General features: G+C 49.1%; 1 protein-coding gene across 2 annotated transcripts in view; it reads right to left on the reverse strand.

Moving 5' to 3' along the window:
* The window catches only part of HSPA12B (heat shock protein family A (Hsp70) member 12B), a 222207-nt gene extending 199871 nt beyond the window's left edge, over nt 1–22336 (reverse strand). For both annotated transcript variants that reach the window (XM_069205226.1, XM_069205221.1), the window contains exon 1: nt 22225–22336. The gene's annotated coding sequence lies outside the window, so the exon portion shown is untranslated. The remainder of the gene's footprint in view (nt 1–22224) is intronic.
* Between the last annotated feature and the right edge of the window lie 366 nt (nt 22337–22702).

The raw sequence follows: 22702 nt of genomic DNA on the forward strand, positions 1-22702 counted from the left end.
TGGGCACATCTGTGCCCAACAAAGCATTTCCAGAGGCTGGGGGAGGCTACTCCTCCCCTGCCTTCACACCATTTTCCAAAGGGAGAGGGTGTCACACCCTCTCTCAGAGGAGGTTCTTTGTTCTGCCATCCTGGGCCAGGCCTGGCTGGACCCCAGGAGGGCAGCTGCCTGTCTGAGGGGTTGGCAGCAGCAGCAGCTGCAGAGAAACCCCAGGAAGGGCAGTCTGGCAGTACCAGGGTCTGTGCTACAGACCACTGGGATCATGGAATTGTACCAACAATGCCAGGATGGCATAGAGGGGGCAATTCCATGATCATAGACATGTTACATGGCCATATTCGGAGTTACCATGGTGAAGCTACATATAGGTAGTGACCTATATGTAGTGCACGCGTGTAATGGTGTCCCCGCACTCACAAAGTTCAGTGAATTGGCTCTGAACAATGTGGGAGCACCTTGGCTAGTGCCAGGGTGCCCTCACACTAAGTAACTTTGCACCTAACCTTTACCAGGTAAAGGTTAGACATATAGGTGACTTATAAGTTACTTAAGTGCAGTGTAAAATGGCTGTGAAATAACGTGGACGTTATTTCACTCAGGCTGCAGTGGCAGGCCTGTGTAAGAATTGTCAGAGCTCCCTATGGGTGGCAAAAGAAATGCTGCAGCCCATAGGGATCTCCTGGAACCCCAATACCCTGGGTACCTCAGTACCATATACTAGGGAATTATAAGGGTGTTCCAGTAAGCCAATGTAAATTGGTAAAAATGGTCACTAGCCTGTCAGTGACAATTTGGAAAGAAATGAGAGAGCATAACCACTGAGGTTCTGATTAGCAGAGCCTCAGTGAGACAGTTAGTCACTACACAGGTAACACATTCAGGCACACTTATGAGCACTGGGGCCCTGGGTTACCAGGGTCCCAGTGACACATACAACTAAAACAACATATATACAGTGAAAGATGGGGGTAACATGCCAGGCAAGATGGTACTTTCCTACACAACCCCCCCCCAAACGAAGGACAATAAGACTAGCCATTACCTGATGAGTCTTCATTGTCTAAGTGGAAATATCTGGAGAGTCCATCTGCATTGGAGTGGCTACTCCCAGGTCTATGTTCCACTGTATAGTCCATTCCCTGTAGGGATATGGACCACCTCAACAATTTAGGATTTTCACCTTTCATTTGTTTTTGCCAAAGTAGAGGTTTGTGGTCTGTCTGAACAATGAAGTGAGTGCCAAACAGGTATGGCCTCAACTTCTTCAGAGCCCAGACCACAGCAAAGGCCTCCCTCTCAATGGCAGACCAACGCTTTTCTCTAGGGGTCAACCTTCTACTAATAAAAGCAACAGGTTGATCCTGGCCCTCAGAATTAAGTTGTGATAGGACTGCCCCTACTCCTAATTCAGATGCATCAGTTTGGACATAGAATTTTTTAGAGTAACAAGGGCTTTTCAGGACAGGTGCAGAGCACATGGCCTGCTTCAGCTCCTCAAAAGCTTTCTGACAGTTTGCTGTCCATAATACCTTTTTAGGCATTTTCTTGGATGTGAGGTCATTAAGAGGGGCTGCAATGGAGCCATAGTTCTTAATGAACCTCCTGTAATACCCAGTGAGGCCTAGGAAGGCTCTCACCTGAGTCTGAGTGGTAGGGGGAACCCAATCAATAATAGTTTGGATTTTCCCCTGAAGTGGTGCAATCTGTTCCCCACCAACAAGGTGTCCCAGATAAACCACCTTACCCTGCCCTATCTGGCACTTTGAAGCCTTGATAGTGAGGCCTGCCTTTTGCAGGGCCTCCAAAACTTTCCATAGGTGGACCAGGTGATCATCCCAGCTGGAGCTAAATACAGCTATATCATCCAAATATGCAGCACTGAAAGCTTCCAGCCCTTGCAGGACTGTGTTCACCAACCTCTGAAAAGTGGCAGGTGCATTTTTCAAACCAAAAGGCATTACAGTAAACTGGTAATGTCCTCCAATGGTAGAAAATGCAGTCTTAGATTTAGCATCTTCTGACAATTTGATCTGCCAATACCCTGCAGTCAAATCAAAAGTGCTTAGATACTTGGCAGATGCCAGTGTATCTATGAGCTCATCTGCCCTGGGTATAGGGTGAGCATCAGTTTTGGTTACCAAGTTGAGACCTCTATAGTCGACACAAAACCTAATTTCCTTCTTTCCATCTTTAGAATTGGGTTTTGGTACCAGTACCACAGGAGAAGCCCATGGACTGTCAGAGTGCTCAACCACTCCTAGTTCCAACATTTTCTGAACTTCTTGCTTTATGCAGTCCCTGACATGGTCAGGCTGCCTATAGATCTTACTTTTGACAGGTAAACTGTCTCCAGTATCTATAGTGTGCTCACACCAAGAAGTGGTGCCTGGCACAATGGAGAAGAGTTCTGAAAATTGTCCTAGGAGATTTATGCAATTATCTTTCTGCTCAGCAGTAAGACAATCAGCCAAAACTACACCTTCCACAAGAGCATCTTGTTCTGTGGAAGAGAAGAGATCAGGTAGAGGATCACTGTCTTCTTCCTGTCCCTCATCTGTTGCCATGAGCAGGGTGAGATCAGCCCTGTCATAGTAGGGTTTCAGGCGGTTGACATGGAGCACCCTAAGGGGACTCCTGGCAGTGCCTAAGTCAACCAAGTAGGTGACTTCACCCTTCTTTTCAACAATTGTGTGGGGTCCACTCCATTTATCTTGGAGTGCTCTTGGGGCCACAGGCTCCAAGACCCACACTTTCTGCCCTGGTTGGTACTGAACCAAAACAGCCTTCTGATCATGCCATTGCTTCTGGAGCTCTTGGCTGGCCTGAAGGTTTTTACTGGCCTTTTTCATGTACTCAGCCATCCTTGATCTGAGGCCAAGTACATAATCCACAATATCCTGCTTAGGAGCTTTTAAAGGTTGTTCCCAACCCTCCTTTACAAGTGTGAGTGGACCCCTAACAGGGTGTCCAAAAAGAAGTTCAAAGGGGCTGAAGCCCACTCCTTTCTGGGGTACCTCCCTGTAGGCAAAAAGGAGGCATGGTAGAAGGATATCCCATCTCCTGCGGAGTTTTTCAGGGAGTCCCATAATCATGCCTTTGAGAGTTTTATTAAATCTCTCCACCAGTCCATTTGTTTGTGGATGATAGGGTGTTGTGAACTTGTAAGTTACACCACACTCCTTCCACATGGCCTTTAAGTATGCAGACATGAAATTGCTTCCTCTGTCTGATACTACTTCCTTTGGGAAACCCACCCTGGAAAATATTCCCAGGAGGGCCTTTGCCACTGCAGGAGCTGTAGTGGTCCTTAAAGGAATAGCTTCAGGATATCTTGTGGCATGGTCCACTACCACCAAGATAAACCTATTGCCTGAAGCAGTAGGAGGGTCAAGGGGGCCAACTATGTCAACCCCTACCCTTTCAAAGGGAACCCCAACCACAGGCAGTGGGATAAGGGGTGCCTTTGGAGTGCCACCTGTCTTGCCACTGGCTTGACAGGTTTCACAGGACTTACAAAATTATTTTGTGTCCTCAGACATCCTAGGCCAATGAAACAATGGTACCAATCTGTCCCAAGTTTTCATTTGACCCAGGTGCCCAGCTAAGGGAATGTCATGTGCCAGTGTTAGGAGGAACTTTCTGTACTCCTGAGGAATCACTAATCTCCTGGCTGCTCCAGGTTTAGGATCCCTATGCTCAGTGTACAAGAGGTTGTCCTCCCAGTAAACTCTGTGTGAGTCACTGACATCCCCATTAGCCTGTTTGACAGCTTGCTGTCTGAGACCCTCTAATGTGGGACAGGTTTGCTGTGCCACACTCAGCTCCTCTCTGGCAGGCCCCCCTTCACCCAAAAGCTCAGCAGTGTCTGCTTCCAGCTCCTCTGGTGTAGGTTCTGCACAGGGAGGGAATTCTTCTTCCTCAGAAGTAGAATCCACTGTAGAGGGAGGGATAGTAGGAAGTGGTTTGCTTCTACTAGCCCTAGCTTTAGGGAGCACTTGGTCCATTGTTCCAGGATCCAAGCTTCCCTGTCCTTTTTGCTTTTTGGCCTGAGCCCTTGTCAAAGCAAAAATATGCCCTGGGATGCCCAGCATTGCTGCATGGGCCTCCAACTCCACATCTGACCAAGCTGATGTCTCCAAATCGTTCCCTAATAGACAGTCTACAGGTAAATCTGAAGCTACCACAACTTTCTTTGGACCAGATACCCCCCCCCAGTTGAGATTTACAACAGCCATGGGGTGGCTTTGTGTTATGTTGTGAGCATCGGTTACTTGGTACTGGTGTCCAAGTATGTGTTGTTCAGGGTGTACCAGTTTCTCAATCACCATTGTGACACTGGCACCTGTGTCCCTGTAGGCCTGGACCTCAACACCATTTATTAGGGTTAGTTGCTTGTACTTCTCCAAGTTATGGGGGCAAGCAACCAAAGTGGCTAAGTCAATAGCCCCTTCAGAGACTAAAGTAGCCTCTGTGGTCTCCCTAATCAGACCAACCCCAAGTAAATTACCAAAAGTGAGCCCAGCTACTCCCTTGGATTGGCTATTAGTAGGTTTGCTCCCACCACCACTGCTATTAGTAGGGACACTAGGTGTAGCAGTAGGGGTTGTAGTGGTAGGAGCTGTGGTGCCTTTCTTTGGACAACTGGGATCTGTTGTCCAATGGCCTTTTATTTTACATAAATAGCACCATGGTTTCTTTTCCTTGTTCTGATTAAAGGAGGATTTGGGCCCACCACCCCCACCAGAGTGTTTTTGTGGGCCTGATGAAGACTCATTTTTAGATTTGTCCCCACCCTTGTCAGAAGACTTACCATCCTTCTTTTTGTTGCCATCTTTGTCACCCCCTGTATGAACTTTTCTGTTCACTCTTGTTCTGACCCATTTGTCTGCCTTCTTTCCCAATTCTTGGGGAGAGGTCAGATCAGAGTCCACCAAGTACTGGTGCAACAAATCAGACACACAATTATTAAGAATATGCTCTCTCAGGATCAAGTTATACAGGCTGTCATAATCAGTAACTTTACTGCCATGTAACCACCCCTCCAAGGCCTTCACTGCCTGGTCAATGAAATCAACCCAGTCTTGTGAAGACTCCTTTTTGGTATCTCTGAACTTTATCCTGTACTGTTCAGTGGTTAAGCCATAACCATCCAGGAGTGCATTCTTAAGAACTTGGAAATTATTAGCATCATTTTCTTTTACAGTAAGGAGCCTATCCCTACCTTTTCCAGTGAATGATAGCCATAGGATAGCAGCCCACTGCTTTTGAGGGACATCCTGTACAGCACAGGCCCTCTCAAGTGCAGCAAACCACTTGTTAATGTCATCCCCCTCCTTATAAGGGGGAACTATCTTGTGCAGATTCCTGGAATCATGCTCTTTTGCAGGATGACTATGGGGAATACTGCTGCTGCCACCATGGGTATCTAAACCCATCTTCTGTCTTTCCCTCTCTATTTCTAAAGACTGTCTATCCAAATCCAGCTGTTGCTTCTTGAGCTTCAGTCTGGTTTGCTCCACTCTCAATCTATTGAGCTCCCTTTCTAACAATCTGTCATCAGGGTGGGTGGGAGGGACATTTCTAGATACAGAGGTATGATGGGAATGAACAGAAGGAGACCTGTCCCTTACAAGGGGCACCCTAACAGCTTGGCTACCAGCATAATGTGAGAGCACATCATCAGTATGATGTGATTCAACCTCTGTACCAACTATGCTAGACTGTCTAGTAATGGGCAGGCTGAGAAGTTTCTTTCCTGAACCTTTTCCTGGGGGAGTCCCTGGATCAGATTGAGAACCATTAGCTACTTTTTCTACAGATTGGGCACTTATGGTCTTATCCTGTACTTTAAGCATATTAATTAACAGTTCTAAGGAAGGATTCTTCCCTACACTCAAACCTCTCTCTATGCAGAGACTCCTTGCTCCTTTCCAGCTAAGGTGATCATATGCAAGTTTGGACAGTTCAACTTTTTGGCCTGTGCCAGACATTTTTAGAGAGAGTTAAAGTGATAGACAAAGAGAAAAAAGTTTTCAGAACTTTTTGGAAAGACAGAAAAAACTTTTTAAACTTTTAAGAACTTTTTGAAAGTTTAGAAGTACTTTTCAGCACTTAGAAAAGAGTGAAAAGAGGAAATGCAAAACTTTTTGGCTATGTGTATATACACTGACCTTGTTTTGTATATTTTTCTCTTATGAAAAGTACAATGACAAGAGTGGTAAGTAGTCTCAAAGCACTTATCCCACCGCTGCACAACCAATGTAGGAGGCTGGACTGGCTTGTAGTGAGTACCAAGGGGTACTTGCACCTTGCACCAGGCCCAGTTATCCCTTATTAGTGTATAGGGTGTCTAGCAGCTTAGGCTGATAGATAATGGTAGCTTAGCAAAGCAGCTCAGGCTGAACTAGGAGACGTGTGAAGCTACTACAGTACCACTTAGTGTCATATGCACAATATCATAAGAAAACACAATACACAGTTATACTAAAAATAAAGGTACTTTATTTTTATGACAATATGCCAAAGTATCTTAGAGTGTACCCTCAGTGAGAGGATAGGAAATATACACAAGATATATATACACAATAGCAAAAATATGCAGTATAGTCTTAGAAAACAGTGCAAACAATGTATAGTTACAATAGGATGCAATGGGGAAACATAGGGATAGGGGCAACACAAACCATATACTCCAAAAGTGGAATGCGAACCACGAATGGACCCCAAACCTATGTGACCTTGTAGAGGGTCGCTGGGACTATTAGAAAATAGTGAGAGTTAGAAAAATAACCCTCCCCAAGACCCTGAAAAGTGAGTGCAAAGTGCACTAAAGTTCCCCTAAGGACAAAATAGTCGTGTTAGAGGGAGAATGCAAGGAAAACACAAATCAGCAATGCAACAACGATGGATTCCTGTCTGAGGGTACCTGTGGAACAAGGGGACCAAGTCCAAAAGTCACAAGCAGCTCGGAGATGGGCAGATGCCCAAGAAATGCCAGCGGTTTGTGCAAAGAAGCTCTTACTAGGCTGAAGAACTGTGAATACTGCAGGAACGACAAGGGCTAGAGACTTCCCCTTTGGAGGATGGATCCCCCACGCCTTGGAGAGTCGTGCAGAAGTGTTTTCCCGCCGGATGGACGCCAAAAAGCCTTGCTACACGCAAATCGTGCGTTTGGTGTTTTTGGACGCTGCTGGGGCCCAGGAGGGACCAGGAGGTCGCAAATTGGACCTGCAGAGAGAGGGGACGTCGAGCAAGACAAAGAGCCCTCACTGAAGCAGGTAGCACCCGGAGAAGTGCCAGAAACAGGCACTACGAGGATGCGTGAAACGGTGCTCGCCGAAGTTGCACAAAGGAGTCCCACGTCGCCGGAGACCAACTTAGAAAGTCGTGCAATGCAGGTTAGAGTGCCGTGGACCCAGGCTTGGCTGTGCACGAAGGATTTCCGCCGGAAGTGCACAGGGGCCGGAGTAGCTTGCAAAGTCGCGGTTCCCAGCAATGCAGCCCAGCGAGGTGAGGCAAGGACTTACCTCCACCAAACTTGGGCTGAAGAGTCACTGGACTGTGGGGGTCACTTGGACGGTGTCGCTGGATTCGAGGGACCTCGCTCGTCGTGCTGAGAGGAGACCCAAGGGACCGGTAATGCAGCTTTTTGGTGCCTGCGGTTGCAGGGGGACGAATCCGTCGACCCACGGGAGATTTCTTCGGAGCTTCTGGTGCAGAGAGGAGGCAGACTACCCCCACAGCATGCACAAGCAGGAAAACAGTCGAGAAGGCGGCAGGATCAGCGATACAGAGTTGCAGTAGTCGTCTTTGCTACTATGTTGCAGGTTTGCAGGCTTCCAGCGCGGTCAGCGGTCGATTCCTTATCAGAAGGTGAAGAGGGAGATGCAGAGGAACTCGGCTGAGCTCATGCATTCGTTATCTAAAGTTTCCCCAGAGACAGAGACCCTAAATAGCCAGAAAAGAGGGTTTGGCTACCTAGGAGAGAGGAAAGGCTACTAACACCTGAAGGAGCCTATCACAAGGAGTCTCTGACGTCACCTGGTGGCACTGGCCACTCAGAGCAGTCCAGTGTGCCAGCAGCACCTCTGTTTCCAAGATGGCAGAGGTCTGGAGCACACTGGAGGAGCTCTGGGCACCTCCCAGGGGAGGTGCAGGTCAGGGGAGTGGTCACTCCCCTTTCCTTTGTCCAGTTTCGCGCCAGAGCAGGGGCTAAGGGGTCCCTGAACCGGTGTAGACTGGCTTATGCAGAATTGGGCACATCTGTGCCCAACAAAGCATTTCCAGAGGCTGGGGGAGGCTACTCCTCCCCTGCCTTCACACCATTTTCCAAAGGGAGAGGGTGTCACACCCTCTCTCAGAGGAAGTTCTTTGTTCTGCCATCCTGGGCCAGGCCTGGCTGGACCCCAGGAGGGCAGCTGCCTGTCTGAGGGGTTGGCAGCAGCAGCAGCTGCAGAGAAACCCCAGGAAGGGCAGTCTGGCAGTACCAGGGTCTGTGCTACAGACCACTGGGATCATGGAATTGTACCAACAATGCCAGGATGGCATAGAGGGGGCAATTCCATGATCATAGACATGTTACATGGCCATATTCGGAGTTACCATGGTGAAGCTACATATAGGTCACTACCGTGTAATGGTGTCCCCGCACTCACAAAGTTCAGTGAATTGGCTCTGAACAATGTGGGGGCACCTTGGCTAGTGCCAGGGTGCCCTCACACTAAGTAACTTTGCACCTAACCTTTACCAGGTAAAGGTTAGACATATAGGTGACTTATAAGTTACTTAAGTGCAGTGTAAAATGGCTGTGAAATAACGTGGACGTTATTTCACTCAGGCTGCAGTGGCAGGCCTGTGTAAGAATTGTCAGAGCTCCCTATGGGTGGCAAAAGAAATGCTGCAGCCCATAGGGATCTCCTGGAACCCCAATACCCTGGGTACCTCAGTACCATATACTAGGGAATTATAAGGGTGTTCCAGTAAGCCAATGTAAATTGGTAAAAATGGTCACTAGCCTGTCAGTGACAATTTGGAAAGAAATGAGAGAGCATAACCACTGAGGTTCTGATTAGCAGAGCCTCAGTGAGACAGTTAGTCACTACACAGGTAACACATTCAGGCACAATTATGAGCACTGGGGCCCTGGGTTACCAGGGTCCCAGTGACACATACAACTAAAACAACATATATACAGTGAAAGATGGGGGTAACATGCCAGGCAAGATGGTACTTTCCTACACTTATGCTGTTCGCAATGGCCAGAAGTGTGCATCAGTTCACAGTTTCATCTACTCAAGTCATTTTGCCCAGCAGGTATTCACTGCAGTACATATAAGACACCTAGGCCCAGAATTATTAAAAAGTGGCACAGCGCGGTGCTGTGCCAAAATTTGCAACGCCACGCCACTTTAGAAACGCAGGGATGGGCCGTATTTACTGAAATACAGTGCACTCCTGCATTTCCCTCTGTGCTAAATTTAACTGGCAGCCCCAACGCAGGCATCCCTGCACCATAGTGCCAGGGTGTCTGCATTGAGGGGATTGATTGTTTATGTGCAGGAAGGCATCCCTCCCTTCATATAAGCAATCTACAATGGTGATTTGGCACTTCTAAGTGTGCTGCACAATGCAGCACACATAGAAGTACCAAATCGTCATTTTTGAATGATTGTTTGTTCCTGCACATAAACAATAATTCATGGTGTTTTGCTCTTTCTACATGTGCTGCAGAATGCAGCACACATGGAAAAAGCAAAAACAAGGAGGAATAAAGTATTCCTCCTCGTTGTGCCATGCTAATACCACCCCTGGCGCAGCATTAGTTTTTGGCCTACCACAGATTTACACCTTGTTGTAAATCTGGGGCAGCGTCAAAAGCAATGGGTGTTGCGGTGGAACGCCCTCAGCAACACCCATTGCACGCCCCTCTGATGTCGAAAACTGCGTCGGAGGGGCCCATATTCACAAGGTGACTTAGCGTCGCCTTGTAAGTGTGGCGCACTGGACAGTGCCAATGGAGTGTCACAAAAATAGCCTTCAATTGAGGACATACGTGGAGTGCATTTAATTACAGGCAAATGGACCACTGGACATACTTAAAGCAGAGCATCCCAGGGTTGGTGCGTGGAGGCCGGTTTTGAAAGCCAAACGCAGCTCCTGGTGCTTCTGTCCCTTTCCCGGCACCCTGAGGTTCACTGCAGCTTGCCCCAGGGGACTTTATTTTTCCTCGTTATGCCTCCCCTGGGAAAGTGTAAGATTTGCACGTCCAGGTTAACAAGCTCTTGTAAATCTGAGAATGCGTCAGAATCCATGACAGCTGTGTGGAAACACCCACGCAACGCCCATGGAACACCTTCCCAGGGCAGAGTGAAGCAACGCAGCGAATGCGTTGCATTACTCCAGATTTTTGGAGCCACTCATAGCCACGCAAAGTGGCTTGCGTGACTTCAAAAATCTGTCTTAAGGTTTGCGTTGCTTTTGCACCACGTTGCCTGGTGTAACAGCAAAGCAGACGCCCTCATAAACGGGACCCCTGGTTCTTGTTTACATAGAGTACGTTTCAGCTGTTGGGCACTGGGACAAGTAGATCAAACTACTGAGTTCAAAATTGTGAGATTTGCATTCCAGATCACTCCCAAATATTTCGCATTTTTAGCACAAGATGTTGGATGCCAAAAAAATCCTAAGGTGGAGGGAGTTTATCACAAAGCCAGGCCGTGCTATTTTAGTTGACTGACTATGCGCCAAATCCTAGGGCTGTTTGCGCTTATTCCTCCAAGGCACACCCCTTTGCATACATTCCTGGGGGGGGGGGGGGGGGTCACGTCCAATGCAAAGCACTTTTGCTGCTCAGGCTTTTTCGATACAGAATAGCTTTTGCATGAAAACGTTTTTGGTGTCGCTGTTAGCACCTCTCTACGTTGCACGACGTAACTTTGCGTCAGATGGGAACCGCTGCTCAGCTTAGTAAATTTTAGTCTTTATTTGCATGGTTGAAGTTTACAGTGTTAAAATCTTGAAAAGAGTGACTCTTTGGCATGAAAGTAACAAATTGAATGATGAAGTACGCCTCTTTACAAATTATGCGCTGAAATGGTCCTACTCTGGCCTAGAAATCAACTTTTAAGACGTTTATGAGGCACACAATATGATGGTGCTACGAGGGAACATTGTACCCTCCATGCCAAGTGGAGAAAAGAATGGGCACGAGGCCTCCTGTGTTACTATTCCCACTCACATAAACACTTGCGCACAGGAGGTAATACACCCACATTCTGCAGATAGGAGACCCCCAGAAGAAGGGTTGACATGAAATCTGAAGGGCTTCCTAGAAGACCCTGGGTTGTAATCTGGCTCTATGGAGCCACACCACAGAACATACAACCGCTCCACAGACAGCACAATGTGCCCTTTTCCCTCTAGGCGCTAGGCCACCTTCTCTAATTCTGAATGTGCGTCTCCTGCTGCACCGGGCACAGGTTCTAAAGGAGGTGTTTCCTCATTTGAACTGGGTTGTGCCCTCTAATTGGGGGATCCCCTGTGCCCATGTGGAAGCATCCCCATGGGCAGACATGAAATGGAGGTTTGCCCCCTGGAGGTGATAAGGCATTTATAATCACCGGGGTCATTTGGGAAGAGTCAAGGCGATCCCTTTGAGACACTACTACAAAAGTGAGAGATTTTCAATTACAGATCGCCCCAGTTGTGGATGAACCCATTCCCCTTCCAAATGAGTCCGGGACTGTGCATGTGCACAGGTGATCACCTACCTCTGGGGCACAAACACTCAGTGCCCTCCCCAAGAACCCCTAACAAGGGACCGGCGGCATGAACTACTCTCTGACTGAGTGGTGGGTAAACTTTACAATGTCAGTTGTGCTGCAGCCGTATCTGGTGTAGTGCTTAATTTGTGAATAAAGAGGTGCCGGTGCCCAAAGCCCTCCTCTTAAACACGCGGCTGCTGCAATTAAATGTGTGAACACGCAATAGTGAGGCAGCGTAATCCTGAAGCCATCTCGGGCCTCTGCAATCCATATAAAGCCACTCCCTGTCCCTTCAGCTCACTCTTGCAGCTTTCTGCTTTCTCCCATTGTGAAGCTTTTTCGTTTTTCACCTCCTCCGTCTCTTCTATATGTGTCTTTTGCTCGCAGGAAATGCTTGAGGCAGAAGAATAAGCACCGGCCCTCAAAAATAAGTGCTGGTGCTCAGCACCGGAAACAACAAGCACAAATTAAGCACTGATCTGGGGAGTCTCACGATGTCCATGTTCCATTGTATAGAAGGCTAACCATCTTTGGGTCTTGCCTCCAAACTACTTTAGCTGTCTGTTATTGAAATACTTATTGTGTACAATACTAATCCTGGGCTTTGGGTTGACCCGTTGCTTATGATTTCGTGTCCATCTCATTTCCTTACTTCTTATTCAGTGGCTTTCCTTGCTCTTCTCGTGTCTGTCCGTCCACTGGCACAGAACTGGTTTATATATTCTTCTGATTGTATCACTTTGTATCCTTACACTGCTTACATTCAAGGAACTACTTTTAGTTTTTCTTTCAGCACTCAGTGGGAGAGCCTGTGTTATATTTCTCCCTACCCTGCATTCCCGCCACCCCACTCTCTCTGCGTTGCTCCCTTCAAAGTTGCGCGTTGCTTCCCCCACCCCGCCTGTCCCAATCTGTTTTAATATTGTCTTCTTTATCTAAAAACTCCTCTGTTGCCCCCCTGCCCTCTCCGCTCACCGTTGCTCCCTGCCTTTCAGTGGCTTCTAACTGCTCCCCTCCCCATTTTTTTTATTTGTATTTTTTATCTTTGGCGGGGAGGGGAGTAGCAAGCTGTAATTTGCTACCTGCTGCACTTTTCTCTACAAGGAGCTTTCACTGGCTGTTTCTTTTGATTTACCACTCCGAGATGGACGTCTACCGTCCTAGAACGGTAAAAAGCCCACCACAGCATCATGTGCAATTTAACAGGTTTCACTGCGCCACTTTTGGTGTCATTTTTAACGCCTGCTCTGAGCAAGCGTTTAAATGACGCTCCCATAGAAACCTGTGGCCTCCTGGCACTTTGCTACACTAGCCTTAACATTGTCGACGCTGGTGTAGCAAAGCGTGCAATAGCCTCAAAATTGTTGACGCTATTATGCTAACGACCGCCATGGTGCGCCGTATCATAAATATGGCGCTACCATCGTGTCGTTAGGTGCCGCTAGGGGGAGGTGCAGAAAAAGTGAATACAGGCTATTGTTTTTGTTTTATTGCTAATTGCATTAAAAAAAGCTTAAAGGACAGAATAAAGAAAATAAATAATGGATTTTGCTTATTTATATCGGTTGTGGAAAAATCAAATTCGTTACAGGAACGTGAAAGATTTCATGGAGAATTTCCAAGCTGCTTTAAATGAGCTTCCATGTAAATTTAGGGCTGGCTACCATGGGTGCAATTAAAAGGATTGATCATGACAACAGCTTAGAGCATTGAATTGTCGTGGGAGGGGGTGGGTCATGTGGCTGACCTTGAATTAACCCATGCCTCGCTGTTGTCTGTCAGGCCTGAGTTTTAGGGGACTCTGCTGTGACTGAGATAGATGGGAGTACCAGCCCAGCTCGGGGGCCGCCTTTCTACCCTGGAATGTAAAACAATGCGCACGTCAGAGGATGCTCTGAATGCCGATCAGCTGGGGGGGCTGGGGCGGAGGCCTCCTCCTGGAATGTCAGAGATGTATCCCACTGGGGCGTGCGCCAGAGATGGATGGAGGGCCGGCTTTGGAGAGGGTGGCATGGCGTAAAGAACTGTCACGCCGCCTCATCACGGTCCCTTTCACCCTTACGAGACCTCGGGGTGGCATAGGTTGGTCGGAGCCCTCCTCGTGGCGGGCCAGAGCTGAATTCAGCGCTTAATTTGTGCTTGTTGTTTCCGGTGTAGAGCACCTTGAGGGCCGGCACTTATTTTTCAAGCATTTACTGGGAGCAAAAGACACATATGGGAAAGACGAGAAAGGGAAAAACGAAAAAGCGTCTCAAGGGGAGAAAGCAGAAAGCTTCAAGAGTGAGCTGAAGGGGCAGGGAGTGGCTGTAAATGGATTAAAGAGGCCCGAGATGGCTTCAGGATTACGCTGCCTCAGTATTCCATGTTCCCACATTGAATTGCAGCAGCCGCGTGTTTAAGAGGACGGCTTGGGGGACCGGCACGTTTTTATTTACAAATTAAGCACTGGCTGAATTCCATTGGGACGCGAGCCAAAGATGGATGGAGGGCCGCTTTAGAGAGGGTGGCATTTGGTAATGTGTAACGCCGCCTCATCATGGCCCCTTTCATTCTTACGGGACCTTGAGGCGGTGGGGTTAGGGGTGTCGGAGCCCTCCTCGTGGAATGCCAGAGATGACTAGCACAGAGGCGCGCGCGAGCGCCAGAGATGGAAGGAGGGTCTCTGGCTTTGGAGAGGGTGTCATAAAGTACAGTAGTGTCGCGCCCCCTCGCCACGGTCCCTTTCATTCTTACGAGGCCTTGAGGCGGAGGAGTTAGGGGGCGTCGGAGCCCACCTCCTATAGTGCCAGAGCTGAATGCTGAATCCCACTGGGCCGCGCGCCAGAGATGGATGGAGGGCCTGCTATGTAGAGGGTGGCATGCGGTAATGAAGTGTCGCGCCGCCTCGCCACGGTCCCTTTCATCCTTACGAGACCTTGTGGTGGGCGTTTGGGTGGGGGGAGCCCTCCTCGTGGAATGCCAGAGCTGGATCCCACTTGGGCGCGCGCCAAGAAGGGATGGAGGGCCGGCTTTGGAGAGGGTGGCATGGAGTACAGAAGTGTCACGCCGCCTCGCCACGGTCCCTCTCACCCTTACCAGACCTTGGGGTGTCAGCCAGAGGCGGGACACGGCTGTATTCCTAACTGCTCCTTTGTGGGGTGAGCCTCACCGCAGAGGGGTCGCAGAGACATCCCCGGAGGCCAGCTGGCTCCCGGCTTTTCTTAGTGTTTCGAAGGCCCTTTCCAAGTGATTAAACCCTTTGGTGGTCAGCGTGAGTGATTGGTGGTAGTTTTACAGCCCTCTACCCAGCCCACAGCCGCGCCAAGAGCAAGGGTCACTTTTACATCCAGGCAGGGGTTCAAAGCATTATTCAAAGTGCCAGCCCCTTCTAACTCTGAGTAGACAGAGCACAGGCCCCTTCTAACTCTGAGCAGACAGAGTGCTGGCCCCAGCTAACTCTGAGCAGACAGAGCACAGGCCCCAGCTAACTCTGAGCAGACAGAGCGCTGGCCCCTTCTAACTCTAAGCAGACAGAGCACAGGCCCCTTCTAACTCTGAGCAGACAGACTGCTGGCCCCAGCTAACTCTGAGCAGACAGAGCGCTGGCCCCAGCTAACTCTGAGCAGGTAGAGTGCTGGCCCTTCTAACTCTGAGCAGACAGAGCGCTGGCCCCAGCTAACTTTAAGCAAACAGAGCACAGGCCCCTTCTATCTCTTAGCAGACAGACTGCTGGTCCATTTTATCTATGAGCAGAGTGCTGGCCCCTTTTAACTCTGAGCAGGCAAGGAACTGGCCCCTTCTTTGATAGTTCAGGTTTATAGGATGAGGTTGAAGGGCCTCAACTAGATAGAGGCAGGAACGGACTGGGACAACAAATAGGCTTGGGCACCAAATATTAATGTCCCTCTTTAGTGCAGCAGATCACTAATAAAAGTGGCTCGCATTGGTAAACTAGGCCAGTTTTGAACTTGTGAATACACGCTGTATGGGTCTTTAGCAAGGTACGCGAGACTGCATGCATTTGAGGTGGCTGCACTCAATGCTTGTGCGAATGTCAACAGTAAGACCGGCCCACCTGGCCCTCAAAGTGACCCACAAACTGCTAAGTGCCCCACACTCTAATCTGTCAGACCGGCCCATCGGGCACTGCCTCATTGCCCTAGAGGCCAGTCCCACCCTGGACAGGGTGCTTGTCTCTTCTAACTGAGGAGCAATTCCTGCCCCTTCTGTCTCCGAGCAGACAGAGTGCTGGTCCCATGTATCTCTGAGCAGACAGAGTATGCCCCCTTCTATCTCTGAGCAGAGTGCTGGCCTCTTCTAACTCTGAGCAGGCAGAGTGTGGCCCCTTTTAACTCTGAGCAGACAGTGTGGTCCCTTCTAACTCTGAGCAAACAGACTGTTGGCCCCTTCTATCTCTGAGTGGACAGGCTGCTGGTCCCACCTATCTCTGAGCAAGCAGAGTTGTGGCCCCTTCTATGTACTCTGATTGGACAGACTGCTGGTCCCTTTTGACTCTAACACAGTGCTGGTCCCTCTAACTCTGAGCAGACAGATTGTTGGTCCTTTTGACTCCGAACAGAATGCCAGCCCAGCTAAGGAGTCTCCCTGTATCCCATATACCCAAAGAGCATCAGGCCTGATCCAAGATGGAGGCCGTCCTAGACGCTGGGACACATTGAGCCAAAGCCCAAGGCAGAGCCCATCTAGGTAAGCTTCAGGAGGAGCCTGAAAACGGATCTGTTCCGGCTCGCGCTGAATCCATCCTCCTCTGCTATGAGGAGTCCTGACGTGGGCTCTCCATCATAGGCAGGACTCTAACTCAGAGCATCTCCCCAGGGCTCCGACCCTGCGACACTATACAGCGCTCTGAAGCATCCAAGAGGTGGCATGTAGCGCTTGTACATATATAAATAAACAGGAACGTGGTCCCTTCCGACGACACCGTTGAAGTATCTAAAGACTACTATGCTTGTAGTCTACGGGGCTAAAAGTACTTATGTGTACGGAAGTACTACTCCATGGGTACGCATTCAGTACTCTTACAAGACTTTTAGAATCGGCGGAAAAATCCAACTCTGTTTTACTAAAAGTGCAAACTTCTGGTACTATTTGAATATTTCCAATTTATTCAAATGTTATTCCCACTTTAGATGTTTTGGGGCCAATCCACAAAGGCACGGAAGAGTATGTAAAATGTTAGTACAGCTGTTCTACTTTACATACATTTATGACTAGACTCCAATATGTTGTGCAAACATTTATAGCATAACGTGTAACATACTATAGCATAATGTACAATGTGTATAACCACTTTCTTTTGCCAGAAGAATTTCCTACAGTTTTGCTACAGATCCTTAGGTGAGACCTTCCACGCAGGGCCAGAGCGTGCAAGGATGAAGGCACCCTGTGCTTGGCACAGCCTGGCGATCGATGGTGCTAAAGGGCACATTTTAAGGAACATCACAGGCTTTAGGCCAGATTTTTTTTAAACTGGCGCAGCGCGGTGCTGAGCCAAAATCAGCAGCGCCACGCCAGTTTTGCAACGCAGGGCTATGCCGTATTCACAAGAATCTAGCACAGCCCTGCGTTTCCCCCTGCGTCGGCGCTAAATTAAGCTGCGGCACCATAGTGCAAGGGTGTCTGCGTTGACGGGTGTGATTGTTTATGTGCAGGAAGGTCTCCCTTCCTGCAGATAAACAATCATCCATGGCATTTTGCTTCTGTAACCAGCACACATAGAAAGAGCAAAAAATGAGGAGGAATAAAAGTATACCTCCTCGTTCTACCATGGTAATGCGCCCCCTTGGGGTGGCGTTAGACTTTGGCGCTCCCTCAGGTTTACGTCTTCTTGTAAATCTGGGGCAGCGTCAAAAAGCAATGTCTGTTCTGATGTACGCCCATTGCATGCCCCTGACGCAGAAAACTGCGTCAGAGGGGGCCATATTTACAAGGAGGCGTAACGCCACAAAAGGTGGCATTACGCCTCCTTGTAAACATGGAGCAGTGGTTAGCGCCACCAGAACGTTGCACAAAGTGGCGCTAGGGCCCTGACTGTAACCCCCTTCATTAACTCACTGAGTTATCTTGTTCGCTCAGTGAGAGCCTCAGCAGAAGTGCTGCTGATGGACGATAAGTCTCTAACAGGAGGTCTCCAGCCCACTTACTTATTGTAGCAGCTCTATGGGGAGCTGCTGAGGCTTGGCTGCCGGCAGCAGGCGCATTGACCCCTACAGGTGTCTTAGCAGCTCTGAGGGATGACAGACTTCAGTGTGGGTGGGTGTATCTCAGCAGCACAGCTCTGAGGGATGACAGATTTCAGTGTGGGTGGGTGTATCTCAGCAGCTAAGCGAGGGATACCGTGGGACCTGCTGCTTATGACACACTGGTGCCTGCAGTTGCTGCCTTAACCCACTGAGCTACCATAAACATCTGGGGCTGGGCACAACTGAAATTGCTGCTGATGACACCAACGTCTCAGCAGCAGGAGTGTGAACCCATGATTTATCTCACCTGGTAAGTGTGAGAATCGGTACTTTAGGACCTGCTGCTAAATACTGGCAGGTGTGCGCTGCGGGGACATGAACCCACTGGTCTATCTTAGCCTCTCTGGAGCACGTCCCCAGTACTTGCTGCTGAAGGCTCGCAGGTTCATTAACCCACTGGACTATTTTACAAGCTCAGAGGTAGCGCCTGCAGACGTGCTCTGCCCTGGGCCCGAGGCGGGTCCTCTCCTGTGTGACAGCGCCTCTGACAGGCTCTTAAGTGCTCTGTTGCAGCTCTGTCTGTCAGCGGGTGCTCTGTTATCAAAGCAGGGCCTCTCTCTCGCCTCGGCTGGGCATTAGTGCTCCGACTGCTGGTCTTCGGTAGGGACAGCTCAGTGGGCACACACTGGGTGCCACCCCACAGCTCTCTGCCAGAGGTGAGGTACCAAGGCTGGTGACTCTGTCGTGTACAACCAAACAGGCAAAGCTCCATTGCCTCACACTGACGAGTGGTCACACGTGCACGGTCTGTGTAACATTATACAGTCTAACTTTCAAGAGTGGCCACACGTGCACGATCTGTGTAACACTGAAAGGTATGGCGTTCACGAGTGGTCACACGTGCACGGTCTGTCTAACATTATACAGTCTCACTTTCACAAGTGGCCACACGTGCACGATCTGTGTAACACTGAAAGGTATTGCTTTCACGAGTGGCCGCACGTGCACGGTCTGTGTAACACTGAAAGGTATGGCTTTCACTAGTGGCCACACGTGCATGGTCTGTGTAACACTGAAAGGTATTGCTTTCACGCGTGGCCACACGTGCACGGTCTGTATTGCTTTCACTAGTGGCCACACGTGCACGGTCTGTGTAACACTGAAAGGTATTGCTTTCACTAGTGGCCACACGTGCACGGTCTGTATTGCTTTCACGCGTGGCCACACGTGCACGGTCTGTATTGCTTTCACTAGTGGCCACACGTGCACGGTCTGTGTTACACTGAAAGGTATTGCTTTCACAAGTGGCCACACGTGCATAGTCTGTAAAACGTTGAACAGTCTCTATAATATACAGCAATGCCTACATAGACTGTATAACATTGTGCAGTCTCTCTTTCACCTATGGCTGCACATACATGGTCTGTAAAACACCGAACAATCTCTTCTTCACCTATGGCTGTACATACATGTAATGTAAAACACCGAACAATCTGTCTTTTACCTATGGCTGCACACACACATGTAATGTAAAACACTGAACGTCACCTATGGCTGTACATACATGGCCTGTAGACACACAATCGTCTGTTTAGTATCCCTTCATCCGGCTGGTGGCTCTCTTCTACATTCATCATGAGACCTCTCTTGTGAAATCCGGGGTGGTGGTAGCAGTCTAGTGCACAGATGTGATGGTTTGTGCTTGTATACTGTGACAGCATTTGGCTACATGCGGAGGGGGTGTGGGGCGCTTATTTGGCGAGCGGCAACAATGTTTAGCTTTAATCCCGGCTCCCCAGTTGACTGAAACGGTGTTGTCCTGGGCACACCAGTTTATCCTCATCCCCCGTGCATCGTCTCCCTTGCCGCCCAAAACAGGCGTGACTGAGCCACCGGCTCCTGGGAACGGCCGAGCGGACACACGGCTGGGCCTCCAGCTTCGTGTGCACGAGGTGCCCAGGAGCACTCAGTTCACCACGAAGAGCCGAGAATATCATCCCGCTCCAGGTGACACATCACCAAGGTTCATATCGGAGGGTTTCCGGTCAGTCTGGGCAGAGAATCGGATGGTTAGAGAACAAGATGTTTCACAAAGGCGGCAGGATGCACTCTCAGGTAATTAGCAGGCCTTGTATTTTGGAAACACCGAATAACGTTATTCATCCCTTGTCAAAAGATGGGGGACTCTGATCCGTGAAGATGGGCAAGAAACACCCCCATTAAAGAGGCCATTCAATTCAAAGCAAAACACAGCTCTCTCTGGACTGTCCTGCATCATTAACAGTCTCAGGGATGCTGGAAAGTTGCTTTGTTTGATGATGTCAGCATGGATCTTGAGAGCTATTATGACATCATTTCCCGGATGGCCCCTTTAAGGGCGGGATCCAGTGAGTGATGTCACAATTATGTGGGATGATAGTTCAAGGTATGAAGTATGTGCAGTAGGAACCTTTGTGCAGGTCTCGGGTACCATCTACAGCAAGGCTCCCTCAGCCTTTCATCCTTCCGATGTCATTGACTGAGTATCATTGGAAATACCTGTAATTTAGGGCTCTATGAACTGGAAAACCTGCAGCAGCAATGTCTGTATAAAATGAATTATTATTATGAAGATGTAATCGTAAACATAAAACAGAGCCAGGTATCAACAAAGAGGCCTTCTGAAATCCAAACGTCGCCAGACATAATCCCAGAAGGAGTTAATCTGGAATGCTTAATCTAATTAGAGTCGCACAATTACAAGAACATTCTTCAAAGCAAAAACAAACCCCATCAAGCAAAAAGGCCTTCTAGAATCCAAAGCATAAAACTAAACATTGTCAAAGAAAGGGACCCCCTGGAACCCAAAATACAGCTAGACGTCATCATACAATGGGATTTTATGGAATCCAGACCTCAACCAGACATCATCAAACAAAGGGAGCCTCTGGAATCTAAAATACAACTAGACCTCATCATACGATGGTATCTTATGGAATCCAGAACTCAGACACCATCAAACAAAGGGACCCTCTGGAATACAATATTCAATTCAATATTGTCATACAATGGTATTTTATGGAATCCAGAACTCAGACACCATCAAACAAAGGGACCCTCTGGAATACAATATTCAATTCAATATTGTCATACAATGGTATCTTTCTGGAGCCCAAACCACAACCCCCTAACTAAACTGCATCAAACATCAGGAGATCCTGGAGTCCTGGGTGCTTGTGAGGGATGAAGGGTGCGTACACTGAGCCACGGTTTTATCTTCAGGGGCTCTCTCAAGGTCATCACGAGAATCGACTTTAGGACTGGCCAGGACAGCAAATGACCATTAAGTAAAGAGCTCTGCTCTCCACACCTGGGGGACCCCACGCCTTACGCGGGGCAGCAAGAAGTTGTGGCAACTTGCTGCAGAAACACACGGCGGGGGGGGGGCTGAAAGGGAAAGGAAGAGGGGTTCGGAAATAAACAGACCAAACCGCAGCCCCACCCGTGAAGCAGCGCAGTATGAGGTGCCTGGCGGGTGAGTCAGGTGTACTCCAAGGAAAGGGGGGTGTATCAGTGCGGGGGGAGGGGCTTACCAGTAGTGAGCCAGGAGATGCGACCTCGCGTATTGTTACTCACATTCCCAGCTCCCCCAACTCGCTTAGTTAAAACGAGTGATCTTGGGAAAATCACTTTGTGCCCGTGTTCCCACATCTGAACTCGGAAGTAGCCCAACCCGGCTTTGAAGCGCTGAATGAGAACCTGAATGTTATGTTAAGGAAAGTGTTTGCTTTTATGTTTAAAAAGCATGTGTGAGTGTGTGTTGGGGGGGGGGGGGGGGGGTCAGCGGGCAGATGCCTCCATCCAGATGCTTTGATTAGCATCTGAGAGCAGCCTCTATATAGCGCTTCTGTCAGTGAATGGAAGGGGCGCTGCATTGAGCAGTTTGGGGGTTGAGCGGAATCGATACTCCTACAGTATATATGTTCGAAAGAGCCCTCTTGTGAAAAGAAGCCCAGCTTGCTTTTCAATACCCCATTTCGCATCATCACTAAGGGTTCCAGGGAGCCCCTTTGTTCCATAGCGCCTATTTGGGCGCTGAGATCACGTGTGACGTCATTCACTAAATAGTCTATAAGAAATACCATCTGCTGAATAGAGCAAGGCTGTCTTTACCCACCCTGCACCCCCAAATCTACGGGTTCCAGCGCGTCCCTAGTTTGATGACGTCTGTTTGGGGTTCTGAACCCTTTCGTGACATCATTCGCTCTCCAGGCTTCTTGGCGCTGTGCTTCGGCGCTCACCTTGGTTCCCCGCACCAGGCTGCCAGGGTCCAGCGGTCCTCCCAGCAGAGATGCTCTCAGCCTCCCCGCTGCCCCAGATGTGCTGCTCTCCTGAGCCTCGCAGAAAACCAACTGCGGAAGAAAGGAAACTAGTCCCAATTCCTGTTTTTTTTTTCTTTCTTGCACTCGAAGCCAGAAAGTTTTTTTATGGCTTCCTTTGGTTACCCGGGGCACTCCCAGCCCAGGCGCTGCTTGAAATTGCAATCCCAGATGCTAATGTGAGTGGCGGGGGCAGGGCCAGCGGGTCCCGGGGGAGCGGGACGCATTCCCCCCTCCCTAAACACTCCTTCAGAGGAGTTTGATGAGACCCCTTCAGCCCCGCCCCACCCTCTGTAGTGGAGCCTGTTTGCTTTCCGTTATAAAGGGAGCATAGCGCCTTCTCCATAGGCCCAAGCTCACAGGGTGCACCGAAGCATGCGCCTGGCTCTCATATGAACAT

The sequence above is a fragment of the Pleurodeles waltl genome, chromosome 1_2, assembly GCF_031143425.1.
Source record: "Pleurodeles waltl isolate 20211129_DDA chromosome 1_2, aPleWal1.hap1.20221129, whole genome shotgun sequence".
Classification (NCBI taxonomy): Eukaryota; Metazoa; Chordata; class Amphibia; order Caudata; family Salamandridae; genus Pleurodeles; species Pleurodeles waltl.